Source organism: Panulirus ornatus, chromosome 6 (genome assembly GCF_036320965.1).
Source record: "Panulirus ornatus isolate Po-2019 chromosome 6, ASM3632096v1, whole genome shotgun sequence".
Lineage (NCBI taxonomy): Eukaryota > Metazoa > Arthropoda > Malacostraca > Decapoda > Palinuridae > Panulirus > Panulirus ornatus.
The window spans coordinates 43,885,324-43,902,051 of NC_092229.1; the positions used below are offsets into that span (position 1 = coordinate 43,885,324).

The 16,728-nt window shown below is 40.1% G+C and overlaps 1 protein-coding gene across 1 annotated transcript in view; it reads right to left on the minus strand.

Moving 5' to 3' along the window:
- Nucleotides 1-15,184, minus strand: part of LOC139749175 (uncharacterized) — a 141,143-nt gene extending 125,959 nt beyond the window's left edge. The window contains exon 1 of the mRNA XM_071662834.1: nucleotides 15,079-15,184. The gene's annotated coding sequence lies outside the window, so the exon portion shown is untranslated. The remainder of the gene's footprint in view (nucleotides 1-15,078) is intronic.
- Between the last annotated feature and the right edge of the window lie 1,544 nt (nucleotides 15,185-16,728).

Below are 16,728 nucleotides of genomic sequence, written 5' to 3' on the forward strand. Positions count from 1 at the left end.
AGAAACTGCAGAAGCTTGTGACTGAGTTTGGTAAAGTGAGAGAAAGAAGAAAGCTGAGAGTAAATGGGAATAAGAGCAAGGTCATTAGGTACAGTAGGGTAGAGGGACAAGTCAACTGGGAGGGAAGTTTGAATGGACAAAAACTGGAGGAAGAAGTGTTTTAGATATCTGGGAGTGGATTTGGCAGCAGATGGAACCATGGAAGCGGAAGTGAATCATAGGGTGGGGGAGGGGGCGAAAGTTCTGGGAGCGTTGAAAAATGAGTGGAAGTCGAGATCATTATCTTGGAAAGCAAAAATGGCTATGTTTGAAGGAATAGTGGTTCCAACAATGTTATATGGTTGCGAGGCTTGGGCTATAGAAAGAGTTGTGTGGAGGAGGGTGGATGTGCTGGAAATGAGATGTTTGAGGACAATATGTGGTAAGAGGTGGTTTGATCGAGTCAGTAATGAAAGGGTAAGAGAGATGTGTGGTAATAAAAAGTGTGGTTAAGAGAGCAGAAGAGGGTGTTTTGAAATGGTTTGGTCACATGGAGAGAATGAATGAGGAAAGATTGACCAAGAGGATATATGTGTCAGAGGTGGAGGGAACAAGAAGTAGGAGACCAAATTGGAGGTGGAAAGATTGAGTGAAAAAGATTTTGAGTGATCGGGGCCTGATTATGCAGGAGGGTGAAAGGCGTGTAAGGAATAGAGTGAATTGGAACAATGTGGTATACCAGGGTCGATGTGCTGTCAATGGATTGAACCAGGACATGTGAAGCGTCTGGTGTAAGCCATGGAAAGTTCTGTGGGGCCTGGATGTGGAAAGGGAGCTGTGGTTTTGGTGCATTATACATGACAGCTAGAGACTGAGTGTGAACGAATGTGGCCTTTGCTGTCTTTCCTAGCGCACATGCAGGGGAGAGAAGGTTTTCATTTCATGTGTGGCAGGGTGGCGACGGGAATGAATAAGGGCAGACAGTATGAATTATGTACATGCGTATATATGTAGATGTCTGTGTGTGTATATATATGTATACATTGAGATGTATAGGTATGTATGTATATGTGGACATGTATGTATATACATGTGTATGTGGGTGGGTTGGGACATTCTTTCGTCTGTTTCCTTGTGCTACCTCGCTAACGCGGGAGACAGCGACAAAGAATAATAATAATAATAATAATAATAATAATAATAATAATAATAATAATAATCCCTGGGGATAGGGGATTAAGAATACTTCCCACGTATTCCCTGCGTGTCGTAGAAGGCGACTAAAAGGGGAGGGAGCGGGGGGCTGGAAATCCTCCCCTCTCGGGTTTTTTTTTTTTTTTTTTTTTTTTCAATTTTCCAAAAGAAGGAACAGAGAATTGGGCTAGGTGAGGGTATTCCCTCAAAGGCCCAGTCCTCTGTTCTTAATGCTACCTCGCTAATGCGGGAAATGGCGAATAGTTTGAAAGAAAGAAAAAAAAAAAAATAATAATAATAATAATAATAAATATATATATATATATATATATATATAGGGAAGTGAGTCAGTTGTTCGCTGATGATACAGCACTGGTGGCTGATTCATGTGAGAAACTGCAGAAGCTGGTGACTGAGTTTGGTAAAGTGTGTGAAAGAAGAAAGTTAAGAGTAAATGTGAATAAGAGCAAGGTTATTAGGTACAGTAGGGTTGAGGGTCAAGTCAATTGGGAGGTAAGTTTAAATGGAGAAAAACTGGAGGAAGTAAAGTGTTTTAGATACCTGGGAGTGGAAAGTTCTGTGGGGCCTGGATGTGGAAAGGGAGCTGTGGTTTCGGGCATTATTGCATGACAGCTGGAGACTGAGTGTGAGCGAATGGGGCCTTTGTTGTCTTTTCCTGGCACTGCCTCGTGCACATGAGGGGGGAAGGGATGTTATTCCGTGTGTGGTGGGGTGGCGATGGGGGTGAGTAGGGGCAGACAGTGTGAACTGTGTGCATGTGTGTATATGTGTGTCTGTGTGTGTATATATGTGTGTACGTTGGGATGTGTGGGTGTGTATGTTTGCGTGTGTGGATGTGTGTGTGTGTGCATGTGTGTGGGGGTGGGTTGGGCCATTTCTTTCGTCTGTTTCCTTGCGCTACCTCGCAAACGCGGGAGACAGCGACAAAGCAAAAAATAATAAATAAATAAATAAATAAATAAATATATATATATATATATATATATATATATATATATATATATATATATATATATATATATATATATATTATTATTATTACTATTATTATACTTTGTCGCTGTCTCCCGCATTAGCGAGGCAGCGCAAGGAAACTGACGAAAGAATGGCCCAACTCACCCACATACACATGTATATACATACATGTCCACACACACACATATAAATACCTATACATTTAAACGTATACAAATACATACATACACAGACATTTCTTTCTTTTTCTTTCATACTATTCACCATTTCCCGCGATAGCGAGGTAGCGTTAAGAACAGCGGACTGGGCCTTTCAGGAAATATCCTCACCTGGCCCCTTCTCTCTCTCTCTCTCTCTCTCTCTCTCTCTCTCTATATATATATATATATATATATATATTTTTTTTTTGTTGCTGTCTCCTGCGTTTGCAAGGTAGCGCAAGGAAACAGACGAAAGAAATGGCCCAACCCACCCCCATACACATGTATATACATACGTCCACACACGCAAATATACATGCCTACACAGCTTTCCATGGTTTACCCCAGACGCTTCACATGCCCTGTTTTAATCCACTGACAGCACGTCAACCCCAGTATACCACATCGATCCAATTCACTTTATTCCTTGTCCTCCTTTCACCCTCCTGCATGTTCAGGCCCCGATCACTCAAAATCTTTTTCACTCCATCTTTCCACCTCCAATTTGGTCTCCCACTTCTCGTTCCCTCCACCTCCGACACATATATCCTCTTGGTCAATCTTTCCTCTCATTCTCTCCATGTGCCCAAACCATTTCAAAACACCCTCTTCTGCTCTCTCAACCACGCTCTTTTTATTTCCACACATCTCTCTTACCCTTACGTTACTTACTCGATCAAACCACCTCACACCACACATTGTCCTCAAACATCTCATTTCCAGCACATCCATCCTCCTGCGCACAACTCTATCCATAGCCCACGCCTCGCAACCATACAACATTGTTGGAACCACTATTCCTTCAAACATACCCATTTTTGCGCAGGAGTTGTGCGCAGGAGGATGGATGTGCTGGAAATGAGATGTTTGAGGACAATGTGTGGTGTGAGGTGGTTTGATCGAGTAAGTAACGTAAGGGTAAGAGAGATGTGTGGAAATAAAAAGAGCGTGGTTGAGAGAGCAGAAGAGGGTGTTTTGAAATGGTTTGGGCACATGGAGAGAATGAGTGAGGAAAGATTGACCAAGAGGATATACGTGTCGGAGGTGGAGGGAACGAGGAGAAGAGGGAGACCAAATTGGAGGTGGAAAGATGGAGTGAAAAAGATTTTGAGTGATCGGGGCCTGAACATGCAGGAGGGTAAAAGCGTGCAAGGAATAGAGTGAGTTGCAACTATGTGGTATACCGGGGTTGACGTGCAGTAATTGATTGAACCAGGGCATGTGGAGCTTCTGGGGTAAACCATGGAAAGTTCTGTGGGGCCTGGATGTGGAAAGGGAGCTGTGGTTTTGGTGTATTATACATGACAGCTAGAGACTGAGTGTGAACGAATGTGGGCTTTGTTGTCGTTTCCTAACACTACCTCGCGCACATGCGGTGGGAGGGGGTTTTCATTTCATGTGTGGCGGGGTGGCAATGGGAATGAATAAGGGCAGACAGTATGAATTATGTACATGTGTGTGTATATATATGCATACGTTGAGATGTATAGAGCGATGTGGTATACCGGGGTTGACGTGCTGTCAGTGGATTGAATCAAGGCATGTGAAGCGTCTGGGGTAAACCATGGAAAGCTGTGTAGGTATGTATATTGCGTGTGTGGACGTATGTATATACATGTGTATGGAGGTGGGTTGGGCCATTTCTTTCGTCTGTTTCCTTGCGCTACCTCGCAAACGCGGGAGACAGCAAAAAAAAAAAAAAAAATATATATCATTTATTTTGTTTTGTCGCTGTCTCCTGCGCCTGCGAGGTAGCGCAAGGAAACAGACGAACGAAATGGCCCAACCCACCTCCATACACATGTATATACATACACGTCCACACACGCAAATATACATACCTATACCTCCCAACGTATACATATATATACACACACAGACACACACACACACACATTTATATACACATCCACAGACAGCATGCATACATATCTATACATCTCAACGTATGCATATATATACACACACATGTACATCATTCATACTGTCTGCCCTTATTCATTCCCATTGCCACCCCGCCACACATGAAATGAAAACCCTATCCCACCGCATGTGCGCGAGGTAGTGTTAGGAAACGACAACAAAGCCCACATTCGTTCACACTCAGTCTCTAGCTGTCATGTATAATACACCAAAACCACAGCTCCCTTTCCACATCCAGGCCCCACAGAACTTTCCATGGTTTACCCCAGAAGCTCCACATGCCCTGGTTCAATCAATTACTGCACATCAACCTCGGTATACCACATAGTTGCAACTCACTCTATTCCTTGCACGCTTTTACCCTCCTGCATGTTCAGGCCCCGATCACTCAAAATCTTTTTCACTCCATCTTTCCATCTCCAATTTGGTCTCCCATTTCTCCCCGTTCCCTCCACCTCTGACACATATATCCTCTTGGTCAATCTTTCCTCACTCATTCTCTCCATGTGACCAAATCATTTCAAAACACCCTCTTCTGCTCTCTCAACTACACTCTTTTTATTACCACACATCTCTCTTACCCTTTCATTACTTACTCGGTCGAACCACCTCACACCACATATTGTCCTCAAACATCTCATTTCCAACACATCCACCCTCCTCCGCACAACTCTATCTATAGCTTATGCCTCACAACCATATAACACTGTTGGAACCACTATTCCTTCAAACATACCCATTTTTGCTTTCTGAGATAATGTTCTCGCCTTCCACATATTTTTCAACGCTCCCAGAACTTTCACCCCTTTCCCCACCATATGATTCACTTCCGCTTCCAAGGTTCTATCCGCTGCCAGATCCACTCCCAGATATCTAAAACACTTCACTTCCTCCAGTTTTTCTCCATTTAAACTTATCTCCCAACTGACTTGTCCCTCAAACCTACTGTACCTAATAACCTTGCTCTTATTCACATTTACTCTCAGCTTTCTTCTTTCACACACTTTACCAAACTCAGTCACTAGCTTCTGCAGTTTCTCACCTGAATCAGCCACCAGCGCTGTATCATCAGCGAACAACAACTGACTCACTTCCCAAGCTCTCTCATCCACAACAGACTTGCCCCTCTCTCCAAAATTCTTGCATTCACCTCCCTAACAACCCCAACTATAAAGAAATTAAACAACTATGGAGACATCATGCACCCCTGCCACAAACTGACATTCACCGAGAACCAATCACTTTCCTCTCTTCCTACTCGTACACATTCCTTACATCCTCGATAAAAACTTTTCACTGCTTCTAACAACTTGCCTCCAACACCATATATTCTTAATACCTTCCACAGAGCATCTCTATTAACTCTATCATATGCATTCTCCAAATCCATAAATGCTACATACAAATCCATTTGCTTTTCTAAGTATTTCTCAAATACATTCTTCAAAGCAAACACCTGATCCACACATCCTCTACCACTTCAGAAGCCACACTGCTCTTCCCCAATCTGATGCTCTGTACATGCCTTCACCCTCTCAATCAATACCCTCCCATATAATTTACCAGGAATACTCAACAAACTTATACCTCTGTAATTTGAGCACTCACTCTTATCCCCTTTGCCTTTGTACAATGGCACTATGCAAGCATTCTGCCAATCCTCAGGCACCTCACCATGAGTCATACATACATCAAATAACCTTACCAACCAGTCAACAGCATAGTCACCCCCTTTTTTAATATATTCCATTGAAATACAATCCACACCTGCCGGCTTTCATCTTTCGCAAAGCTTTTACTACCTCTTCTCTGTTTACCAAATCATTCTCCCTAACCCTCTCACTTTCCACACAACCTCGTCCAAAACACCCTATATCTGCCACTCTATCATCAAACACATTCAACAAACCTTCAAAATACTCACTCCATCTCCTCACATCACCACTACTTGTTATCACCTCCCCATTAGCCCCCTTCACTGATGTTCCCATTTGTTCCCTTGTCTTATGCACTTTATTTACCTCCTTCCAAAACAACTTTTTATTCTCCCTAAAATCTAATGATACTCTCTCACCCCAACTCTCATTTGCCCTCTTTTTCACCTCTTTTACCTTTCTCTTGACCTCCTGCCTCTTTCTTTTATACATCTCCCACTCATTTGCATTATTTCCTTGCAAAAATCGTCCATATGCCTCACTCTTCTCTTCCACTAATAATCTTACTTCTTCATCCCACCACTCACTACCCTTTCTAATCTGCCCACCTTCCACACTTCTCATGCCACAAGCAACTTTTGCGCAAGCCATCACTGCTTCCCTAAATACATCCCATTCCATATATATGTGCGTGTGCATGTATGTATATATGTGTGTACATGAGTAGATGGGTCTTTCTTTGTCTGTTTCCTGGTGCTACTTTGCTAACGCATGACACATATATCCTCTTTGTCAACCTTTCCTCACTCATCCTCTCCATATTGGATGTCCAAGCCTTTTTCAACATACCCTCTTCTGCTCTCTCAACCACACTCTTTTCATTACCACACTTCTCTCTTACCCTTTCATTACATTCTCAATCAAACCATTGCACACCACCACATACTGTCCTCAAACATTTCATTTCCAATACATCCACCCTCCTCTGCACATAATATCATTGGGACACATATACCTTCAAAAATACCAATTTTTGCCTTCCCAGAAAATGATCAGTTCCAAACATTCTTTATGCTCCCAGAGTCTTCACCCCCTCACCGACCCTATGATTCATTTCTGCTTCCAAGGTTCCATTCACTACCATGTCCACTCCCAGGTATCTTACATATTTTACTTCCTCAAAAAATTTTTCTCCACTCAAAGATATATCCCAACTAACCCTGCTAAACCTAACAACCTTGTCTCCATTCAAATTTACTATAAGCCTTCTCCATTTACACACTCTTCCAAACTCAGTCACCAGCTTCTACAGTTTCTCACTTGAATCAGCCACTGGTGCTGTTATTCACATTTACTCTTAGCCTTTTCCATTCACACACTCTTCCAAACTCTGTCACCAACTTTTATAGTTCCTCACCTGAATCAGCCACTAGTGCTGTACCAACAGCAAACTGCATACTCGTCCCTTTCTCCAAGACTCTCACATTTACCTACCTCACCATATCCTTAAACAAATTAAGCAACCATGGTGACGTCACACACCCTTGCCGCAGATCAACCTTCACTTAAAACCATCACTCTCCTCTCTTCCTTACACTATTGATAAAAACTTCTCACTACTTCTAGCAGTTTCCTCCCATGCCATATATTCTTAAGACCTTCCACAAGGGATCTCCATCAACCCTATCATAAAATGAGCTTTATGCAGATCCATAAATGCCACATACAAATCCATCAGTTTCTCTAAGTATTTCTCACTCATTCTTTAAAGCAAATATCTCATTAACATATCCTTGACCACTTATGAATACAAACTGCTCCTCCTGAATCTGATGTTCTATACATGAGTGCTTTCACCCTCTCAGGCACTACCCTCCCATACAACCTACCAGGTATACTCAAGAAACATACTTCTGTAATTTGAACATTCACCCTTATCCCAACTGCGTTTATACACTGGACCTACACATGCATTCTGTCAATCCTCAAGCACTACCCCATGGTCCATACATACAATGAAAATCCTAACAAATCCATCAACAACACAGTCACCTTCTTTCTAAATAAATTCAACTGCAATGCTATCCACTCCAGCAACCTTGCCACATTTCATATTACATAAGGCCTTTGCCACCTCTTCTTTCTTCATCAAACCACTTTCCACGACACTCACTCAGCATGCCATCCCAATCCAAAGTACCCTACATTTACCAACCTATCATCAAAAATACTAAACAGTACTTTAAAATTCTCACACTAACTCCTCCTTCATTTATCATCATATGTTACTATTTCCCCAATTGCCCCCTTCACCATGTTTCCATTTATTCTCTTGTGACTGGCACACTATCAAACTCCTTACAAAACGTCATATTCTGCCTAAAGTTAATGATACTCACTCACCCCAACTCTCATTTTCTCTCTTCTTCAACCCCTACAACTTCCCACTAAACTCTGGATGCTTTCCCTTATACATCTCCCTATGCACTCCTTCCCTGTAAATGCCACCCATACACCACTCTTTCCTCTTTCACTAACAACTTTACATCATCAGCCCATCACTCACTTCTCTTTCAAATTTGCCTCCTTCACACCTTCCACATGCATCTCTTGCATATGCCTGCGCTGCTTCCCTAAATACCTCCCATTCCTCATCCACGACCCAATCTTTGCTTACTTTCATTTTATTGCCATTCCACACTCAGTCTCTACTAAAATTTCTTCATACAAGTCTCTTTTCTATGCTCACTTACTTTCAGCACTCTCTTATCTGTAATATTTCCTGTTTTCCTAAAACCTCCACACATGTTCACTCTCCCCTCCACAAGGTAATGATTAGACATCCAACCAACTGCCCTTCTCAGCACATTCACATCTAGAAGTCTCTCTTTGGCACATCTGTCAATCAATGTTTCTCTTTTTAAACCAGGTATTCCCAATCCCTACCCCTTTTTTAGCACACAATCTACTAGCGGTTCATAATTTCCATTCACATTACTAAATACTGCACCTCAAACACCCCAGTCAAACCCTCAACTACCACAACACTTGCCTTCACATTTAAATCCCCTTTTTCTAATACCATGTCTCTTGGAACAAAACTGCCTATATACTCAATCAGCTGCTCCCAAAAAAACATGCTTCTCATAGCCAGGCACATTAGCATCCTAGACTTAGCAATCACTCATCTGTCACATTCCACTTACATTTTTCACCCACACCAGTCTGGATCTCATTTCCTTGCACACTTTTACACATTCTCAGAACAGCATTGGTGCTAGCTCTTCCTTACCTTTCGACCCCACACTAACCCGACTTTATCCCCCAAACATTCCCAAACCATTCTTCCTCTTTACACTTAAGCTCTATTTCACTGGAAGCCAGAGCATCCTGGTTCATTTTCTCAAACATACTATTTATCTCTCCTTTTTCCTCATATTGGTTACATCTACACACATTTAGACACCACAGCCTCAGCCTTCAGGAGGATGTTCTCCTCACATGGCTTCTTCTATCTTAAGTCTTTTAAAAATCTTAAAACAAGAATGGGGGATTGAAGCATTTGGCAAGGGTAAGCTTTTATTTCTACTTGGGGTTGATAATTAGTTAAGAAGTACTTTACGTGGGAAAGGTTTCATGCTGTTGCCACCCTGCAAACAAGCAGAACTATATTACACAATTGGAAAAATGGCTCAACTAGAATAGAATGTCTGAATCTCTACAAATGTCTTCAATCACTCTTTTAGCTCCAGAAAAACAATGAGATGAATCCAGCCATATCAGTAACATCAACACAAAAGCAACACAACTAATATCCCTTAGAAACACTAACCAGCACCAGATTTGGACAAAAGAAGTATCCTTCAACATTCTCTGCTAATAGTTCATCCATTCCACTTTAAACCATTCCTTACCTACCTAGTATTCCTCCCTCTCAAAAGCAACACTGCAAACACACAAAAGTTTACAGAGAACAACCACTGGCTGCTTAGCACCGACAAACACACAAAACATTCACAATGAAACAAACATCCTCTCAATACATTACCATCTTAACATGCTTGGCATTCAATTCTATGCAAAAGTACTGGGCCTCTCCAACCCAAACCACTCCACAGCTAACCATTAACCCCAGATCTCCTGTCCCCAACATATATAACAATAACAAAACACATAAGCACAAAACTAACCTTACAAACACCTAATAACTGATCTTCCAACTCCATCTTAAACTCCCACCCACCAGACATAAACCTACCAGACTAACTTGAGTCACAATCTCCCATCCAAACACATCACCAGTTACTGCAACACTACAAGCAATGTTTCAACATATCCCAAGATCCTTCAAGTACATGATGCAACTACCATAAAGAAGACACCAACCACTTAATTACCCTGCACTCTTTGCAGGTGCATCACAACACTCTAAGACCAATGGTCCTGACAGGTGGAAGCAGCCAGCTTCCTGAGTGCTGCAGGAGCCTCAGTAAGATAGAAGATACTCCTGAGGCATGAAGGGAGAATGCAACCTCATTCCCCCCAGGCCCCTGTTAGTCTCCATTGCTTCTGAAGAGGTATATATAGTTTCATCATAACTTCTGTTGTGCTATTCCATGTATCTATAAGTCTTTCATTTATCTTTTTTACGTTTAGTATTAATATAACCTTTATTCATTTATGTTGACTAAGACAATTTCAAGTCAACAGATTTTTCTATCTATGTACTGATGACTGAAGTTGAATAAACCCTCCTCCAAACTTTCACTCATTGTAATAAGGATGACATTGGTACAAACATGAGCCATAATTTCATATCATCCTTTGAAGAAGATACAAAAGTGAATATGAAAATCATACCAATATAAGATGCCAAAAGGCTAAAAACAGTCATAAACACAAAAGGGTAAACACAGTCATAAACAAAGTCTTAAGCTGGGCAACTAGGAACGAAATGCTTGCAATGGAGATAAATTTCAACTCTTCCAATAAGGGGAAAATGAAGAAATCAATATAACGGAAAATACCAGATGAACCCAGATGCCACCCTGAACCAGCTGAATAAAGTGGAAGGCCTTTAAGAGGGGGACTGTTACCTCACGCACAGGGATAGCAGACTAGATTCTGTGGACCTTTAAGATAAGACAAGAAAATCCAATGATGGTATTATTCACATCAATCATTTTTCCATGACCTTAATATTGTTGTATTCTAACACCACCCCACAAGGTGGATGAACCTGTGGATTTAGAAAGAGTTCAGATATCTTTCACAGCCCATATCAATATGGCAAAGGAATTAAATTACTGGGACTGACTGAAATCTAAGAGGCTATACTCCCTGGAGTGCAGACATGAGAAGTACATCATCATCTAAATAAAAAAAATACTAGAAGGGACGGTCCTCAACTTAGATTTGAAAATACCATACTGATATAACATAGAGGTGAGACTTTTTAAAATAACACCTGCAAAATCCAAAAGTGTGATGTGCATGAGTGAGGCCATCTTAATCATCTGGGGCCTATGGCTCTTCAACACCTTGCCATTTACCATCAAAAACAGTAAGGGATACACAAAAGAGAAGTTCAACATTGCACTGGACAAGAGAGTACACAGCATTACAGACCAGCTAGAATGTGGTGGCTATGTAGGCCCGAGTGTTCTGGCTTCCAATGCTTGGTCAACTAATGACCCATTCCAGCAACCTGGATCCAACCCAGGCTGTGGCAGTGAAGACCCCCCAGAGACCACGAGGTATTCATGAGGGCCAAGTTCACAAGTTTAATAAGTCAATCCTCCTATCTTTTTCTGTGTTTATATATGTAATTGAAAATGAATGAAACATCAAATAAGCTACAGATGACTGTTTTATCTTCACTCTTAGATAATTATACCAACAATATGGCTAGTCCCACTCTCACAAGGGCAGAGATCCATAAGTATGAAAAATAACTACATATAAAAATATGACAATAAATGTTGCAATGAAGTAACAGAAGCTGGTGCTGAGGTGTTGGGAAACATTAGGGGACAAAATGTCGATAGGGCTCACTGTGTCAGTAAGAGTTAGGTACTGAAGTGTCAGCCAACCCATCTATCCATGACTTCATGTTATCTAGTTTCTTTGTGTTCCTGAGAACTTTCTGCTTCTGGTCTGTTTCTGAGCTTTAACATTAACAGTCTAAGCCTATTTTGGTTCTTCTGTTCTTGTTTTGAAACCCTTTTAATTTCCACTATGTCTATGCAAGTGACAAAGTATATCTTAACCATATGGCTGACTAGATGCATGTTACCAAACTCTGCCTGCCTGACGTAACACAGAGAACGAGAAGTCACCTTAGGAAACATTATTATTGTAAATACAGTCTTATCTAAGAATTATTCACTCCAAAGAATTCTATATTTCCTTGCTACTAGAAATAATGTGTCCTTAGTCTGCAAGAGCTTTTTGTAGAAACTTATCTTGGGGTAACAATAAATAAATAAATCAATAAACTACTTACATATCATATACTCTATTACCTAATTCTAAGTTATCTTTACCATTTTCTCAATTTCTTCAATTCCTTAAGCATATATGTTAGCTACACTGCCTCCTCTTACTTTTATTTAAAAAATGTCTTCTCTTACTATATCTCTGGTTTTGTCCATAAATGGTAATTTTTTTCATGATCTATAACTTTTTTTACAGTCTTAACCTTAGCCTTCAAACTCATGATTGCTTTCATAACATTGACAATGATCAAAACACTCACTGCCTCTGGACTGCACTTTTTGCAGAACCAGTGCATCTGTTCACCATCCTCACTATGCACATTCAGAGCCTCATATTCATCTATGTCCATCTCTAAATATTTTATGGGACTCCACTTTTTACATTATTCACATCTGACTGACCACATAATTTCATGTAATTCTTGGTTACATTAACCACAACTGTTTCCTTGTCCTACCCTAACTGCCATTGTCATGCTTGTTTCCCTAAGAACTACTTGCGGTAGTTTTTCAGTTTATAGACACAAGTGTTTTACGGACGACTGACATCAAATATGCCCATACAGCTTGTTCAGTTGCTACAGAGCCATATTTGGTATGTAAGTTGATATACAAACCATATGAAGATGTAATACAGGGAAATTTGCCTATAAGGTGTAGAAATACCTAATTTCCTTTATTGCTGATGCACTCCAAAAAATTCTTCCAGGCACTGTAACACACGAATCTGACTAAATCTATGTTTTACAAATAACCTGGGTTAGTTCAGATATCTTTAAAGATATAGTGATTGAATTAATGCCTACGAGATCTGTACAAATAACCTGGGTTAGTTCAGATATCTTTAAAGATGTAGTGATTGAATTAATGCCTACGAGATCTGTCTCACAAACGGTCAGATTCCTATACCTCTTGGAGAGATCTAAATTAATTTTTCCTTCTAAACCAAATGATTCATGACATGGACAAAGAGAGTACTTGTAGTGATAACAATGGATTTTCACCAATAACAGAATGCACAAGATATCTGCAGCAATAAAACTAGGACAATGTCTTTGTTTATATATATTTCTTGGTATTTCACATTGCTTGTTCATTACGTAACCCAACTAAAAGCTAAGAAGAGACACTAGAGTTCACCAGTTATGGAGACACTTGTGCTGTGGCCATCCCCTCAAGGGAGTTCCCAAAGGGAATGGAAGTTAGATATATACAGCTACAGCGATAGGCAGATAGATAAATAGAGTTTCCTTCTCCCTCATAACCCTACCAGTAATGAGTTATCAAATACGGAAATGTTGGTTTTATCTAGGAAAAAGGAAAATCCCACACTCTTAACTAGATCATTCTTTGTAGTAACATCATCAATTCTATATGTCACAAATATATATTGTAACCGTAGAAAATGCACATCCACCGACTGAAAATCTACCCTACTTGCTTCTTGTGTACATTTCAACTACCTTCCGTTTTCTTAAACCTTTCGAGAATACAATGTTTAACCCTTTCGTGAATACAAAGTTCCTACAGGGAAGCTCCTGGTGGCCTATTCAACCACTCACACAAAAAAAAAATAAATCAGCCTATTACAAAGCTTAACTCAACACATCCTCTCTGGGCAAAGTTACTCTACATACCTATCCTCTGCTTTTCCATGTCAACACAGCATATAATTTCATGCTGCAAATTACATGTCCCCAGTCTATCTCATATGAATTTCTTCCAAACTCCCAGGGTGTTCCAGTGATGTATCTGAACTAGTATTCTACTATCATAAGGAAATAATATGGAACTATTCTTCACTATTATCACCTTATTGATACACCGGCATTCCCGAACGAAATAAATTATCATTCACAAGAAAATCACACTCCAAATCACATACCTCTAACCCTAATAATTTCTACTCCTTTAAGCAAAAGGAGTCCACTAACGTGTTCCATCACAATCCATCATAGGTTAATTTTGTGGCACACCTAAATGGGAATTTTACTAAATCTGTTTCACCGAGCATAATCCAACACAAGAAGAGAGTAATATAGCCTCAAAACAGGTCAAAGTGTCCACTTCCCAACTGTGAATGAACAAATATAACTCTATCGACAACTCCTACCCTTAGGAGGCCTTCTAAATTTCCTGCATCAGTTTTCTGTTCCCCTGTCTAATTACTGATCCCCAAACATTATTCTTATATGGCATTGTGCATGAAATCGGAGGTATTAGTCATGGTATCCTAGCATGAGCATTATCATTTTCATTTCATTATGTTTAAAACTTATCACCTGCTCCCCACCACCCACCCACACCTTGGCTGGATCAGAGACATCCATGTTTATCACGACCAGATGACGGTAAAATTATTACAATAAAGGGATCACGCGCTTTAACACATCGAATACATTCGATTATCAAACGAATAATTACTCAATCGACAGTGTAACTTACAAGAAAAGTAAATGCACAAGAAATCCCCAGTCTGGGGCCGCAGCTGCCTTCGTCCACCCATCACCGGTCTCGAATATTCCGTTTTCATGTTTACACACACAAAATGACGCTTCAAAAATTAACTAAACGTTCTTGAATATCTGGAGTCCTTAACAAAAACGAGTGTACTTCTAAAGTATTACTTCTTACCTGTATTCTAGACGTATTATTTCCCTGATTCACGTAACATCTGTAGAGTCACTGACCATCTTTAGTACTGCGCATAGCAGCTGTTCCTTTCACCACCCTACTTTTCTTATATACATAGTTTCGGTATAAATCTTTATATCTTTTAATATAAATGGTACCTATTATATCTAATGTATATTTGGAATCTTAAAATGTGAACTTAAAATGATTCATTTCGCAATTTCTTTCCAAGAAATAGGAAATATGTTAAGGATTTTGGGGAGTGTATCCACTCGGAAGAACATCATATACAAAAGTGATCGTAGATCAGTATGAGCATCTGACACTGATGCTAGACTTCAGTGCTTGAATTGTTATGCCCATTGATAAGAGTCGCTGAATGATATATGGATTAGGAGAAACTGGGAAATATTCATCACTACTATAATGATACACTGTTCAAAAGAGGTATACATATTCTTGGTTAAAGACAGCAAAAAAAAAAAGAAATCCAGTTGGTACCAACCCTCACACACAGTTCATTGCACACACACACACACACAAGTACACAATAATCTACCACACTGCTGGAAGAAACCGATTTGTATTAAGTGCAGTTGATCCCCTCGTCTATCCTCTTCAGATGTCACAACAGCTCCTTTTGATTGTTGATTTACTGAAGACTGTGACCATATAGTTCAAAAGTATCCTATCGTCCATGTAATGTCGGGGAGGATACATATTCATAATGAATGTGAGACTTTATAGAAATGTGTGACACTGGCAGAGGTAGAGGCGAAAACTATTTACATCTAATTGAGGTTCTTAACGTAAAATCGCTTGTAATTTAACGACAAGGGAAGGGCATTATCTTTTTGATGTCCAACGTAATAGTAACTCTGCGTCCCACTTTGAAAATATAGATATTTGCAAATGTCATACCGTTCAGGCAAAATATAGAAAAAATACTTGTTACTTACTACATAACTATTGAGTTTTTCGAAAAACATCGTTTGTTTAAAGTTGGATTTAGGCCGTCTCCTGTATCTGGAAATTTGAAAATAGGAGCAAGAAATGATAATGTCTACAGCTGAGAATTTTTCCAAAACTAATCGTTGACTTAGATTCATGGAAAAAAAAAATCAGGTCAGCCTATCAGAAACCGCAATCTAAATTTTAGTTAATCTTCAGCGACAAATTTTCGTGGGCTGTATTAGTCCCCTTCCTCTTATTATTACTAAATTAGAATAACAACCCGTGTGAGTGCTTTACATTGTATATATTTTTCAGAGAGAGTGACCTTGGCCAACATGTTATTTGAAAAGAGACACATAACGTAGCTTATGGTGCTAAACATCATGTTTAGGCTCTGGGTGCAGCAAAGTGGCATCAGTGGTTAGCTAGACGGGAAAACGGGGCGTCTAGTTCCTTTTATTTACATTGTATATGTACAAGCTCAAAGTTTCCTTTAGAACAAGCCAAATGGGGAAAGCTTTATGTATATATATTTTTTTTCTCAGGCAAGATGAAAAAGAAATGACATGCCCCGAAAAGCTGCGGAGGAGAAGGAACAAAGATACGGGAAGCTGGTAGACATCAGTCGAGGAAGGAGAGGTGAAGGTGATTGGCAGCGTGGGAGTAAAATAATGAAAGAAATGGGTAGGAGCATGT